The following is a 3206-nucleotide window of genomic DNA, read 5'->3' as shown; positions in this document are numbered from 1 at the left end:
CTGCAGTCATTGTATTCATTACATGCTGCATAACAAACATGCGCTCATTTTTGCTATCATCTGCATCTCTGCTAGTAGATGCATAGTTGCCCTGTTCTCTCTTTCCACTTGCTTTTCCCTTTGGACAGTCACGTGACATGTGACCTCTTTCACCACAAGTCCAACATTCTCTGCTATCTGGAGTATGTTGCTGCCTGCTTGATCCTGCAGCACGACCTCTTTGACTTCCCCTGCCTTGAGACTGGTTTCCCCTGCCACCTGTACTGTTTTGATTTGATTGACCTTCGAGAAATTGGCCCCTGCAACCCCTTGGGCCTCGACCACGACCTCTACCTCTACCTCTGTTGGAGTTAGAATAGAAGGCCTGTTCAGAATTATTTCTGCCATGAGAAGAAGATGTGTCAAGGTTCTTCTCCTCAAGAATAAGCATAGAAATCAAATCTTGGAACACGGGGATGTCGTCTCTTGTATTCATGGAAGACCTAAAATGTACATACTCATCTCCTAAACCATCCAAGCATGCACGGACAATGTCATCGTCTTCCACTGAGACTTTAATAGATCCAAGAGCCTCAATGATACTCTTGATCTTCAAGGCATAATCATTGATTGAGAGGTTGTTCCTCTTAACCTGATTTAGCTCCGACTTTAGTTGAAGCTTCCTGGCCTTGGTGTTCACCTCGAACACTCTGCCTAAGTTTCTCCATGCAATGGCGGGGGTTTCAGCATCCTGTAGATAGCCCATCATGCCATCTGTGATGCTCATAGAAAGCCAATACATCACTTTGCTCTGGCCTTGTTGCCAGTCCCTCAAAGCTTTCCTTTGTTCTGCTGTAGCATTTGCCTCAGGAATCTCTGGTTCCTTTTCATTGTCTCCTTCTACATAGTCCCAATAACCTTTTCCTTTTAGGAAATTTGTTATTCTGAACTTCCATGCAAGGTGATTATTTTTCTCAAGCTTCTCAGTAACAATCTGACTGAAACCGTCAGACATCTTGAAGCACTAAGACAAAATAGCTGCAATCTACAAAAACCTGCAAATCTGCTAAACCTGCTATCGTGGTACCTGTAACGCTTTCTACACTCAACGAGTGTCCACAATCAAGCGTACATACAACCACTGTACTTGTACAGCAAATCTCTGTATACTGCCATTTGGAGATCTGTTCAGAAACTTGGTCATGGATTGCGAACGAAGGGATTGTGATGCTCTTAGCCTCTCTTGCCTGCACCAGGCTCTGATACCATGTAAAGAATGAGGATGCAAGAGAGCTACACAAGACAAGCACAAAGCACACAGAGATGGAAAGTTTCTTCTTCTTCTTCACAGAAAAGAGAGTACAAAATGACTAAGTGCTAAAGCTGAAAAGTAGCACATATGTACATGCGGTCACTAAGTGTGAACTCGCTATAAGCGTACTAGGCTGGCACTATAAGTGTAGTCCAGCTGTAGAATCACTAGCAGAGATGCTCCGTGTCGGTCACCTAACGCGCCAGTGAGTAAATGCCGTAAGCAGCCAAGACCCGTAGTGGATGCCAGCTCAAGGTGTAGAGCTCGACATCTCAACACACAGGTGGTGCCAGCCCGATTGCAAGACCATCTGACTTTGCCTCTTTTGGTGAAGTTGTAGCATGGAGTGTGCACGTCCTCGAGGTTAGTAGAATAGCTATGCGTGTAGGTTCCTCTAGCACAAGGTTTTGGATGAAAATTGCCTAAGTGTGGAGCTTAGCATATGCTATTCTCAGGTCTTCTTCTCCTTTTGCTTTGTTAGGTTCATGGTCCGTGTTCATATGAGCACAATGTTCCTCAATGTGATGAGATGGCCTTGTGGTGGCACCAATACATGTATATGCTTATGGGTTACGCTTCCTTGTAGATAGCCTTGTGAGCTAGTATGGTTGGTTGTGTTTTCTCCTTATGGAAATGGTAATTTCTTGCCATGAGGCGGCTTATGTAGAGGTGGTGGTCTTAACCTACTAACCCTTTTGAGTATTTTTACAGATATTTAAAATGATAAACTTTCAAAATAGAGTCACCCTTCAAATTTTAGGGCTACGTGTAGATTTGTGTAGAAAGAAAAGGGGGGTTTCTTTATGGAATTCAAAGGGAAAATTAGAGTCACTCTTCAAATCGCCTTCAGGAGGAAAAATAGAGTCACCCTTCATCTAGCATTGTTATTCTTCCAGGGATCATCTCTCTCTCTCTCTCTCTCTCTCTCTCTCTCTCTCTCTCTCTCTCTCTCTCTCTCTCTCTCGTGATAGCTTGCTCATATACTAAACACTTCAATTGTTGCTCGTGAGAAATGCTTTGTAGCTTAGCCGAGAATTCAAATTGTAAAAGAAACACTTAAAACTGAGTGTTCACTGGAGATTGGCGCCCACACCTAACTACACCTGCCTTAAGTGCAAAATTAACAATGCTTTATGAACTCAGGCCTTAACACATGCAAATAAACTTTAGTACGTTGCACATGGGTACCAGTTCAACCTTCTCTGGCCTCACAAAAGTAAGCATCTCTTGTAGCTTGGCCTCATTACCTCCTCAAGCATTTCTTTGTTAGAGGCACGCACTCACGCACACACACACACACACACACACAACTTTGCCTCAACCCATAGTAACACACAAACACGCACTCATCTTTGCCTCAAACCTAGGAGACGTTCCAGTTACAACACACAAATCCAAGATAATCTCCTTTGCTTGTGGGCATCTCCGCCCACCCACACACACACACACACACACACACATGAAGGAGGTTAACGATTCCTCTACAATAGGACCTTTGTAGTTCAAAAGTGGTAAAATTCACTCTCATGTTTCAACTAATACATGCCGAGCGTTTTGAGAAGACATGATTTAGTACATGATGTTGCTTGCTGAATGATTTTTATTACATAGGCTTGTGTTTCATGGTTAAACAAAATTATTGGATGCAACGGCAGATAAAGACTTTTTTTTTTTTCTTACTTTAAATTTCTTTCTGCTTGTGGAGCCTTTATCCTCTTGGGAGGACCTCCTACTTTCTTGAAAAGGGAGTCAAAATACAAACAAAAGGTTGCCAAAATTTTCCAAAATCCAGATGTTACAAAGGCGAATAATAAGACCGTACACATTTAAGAACGAGGTTTGGTGACAACATTTAAATAATTTGATCTTGATACTTGGTGACATTTTGGTTTAGACTTGTTCAAGATCCACATGT

The sequence above is a fragment of the Adiantum capillus-veneris genome, chromosome 7 (genome assembly GCF_014529385.1).
Source record: "Adiantum capillus-veneris isolate H3 chromosome 7, ASM1452938v2, whole genome shotgun sequence".
Classification (NCBI taxonomy): Eukaryota; Viridiplantae; Streptophyta; class Polypodiopsida; order Polypodiales; family Pteridaceae; genus Adiantum; species Adiantum capillus-veneris.
This window is presented reverse-complemented; position numbering follows the sequence as displayed.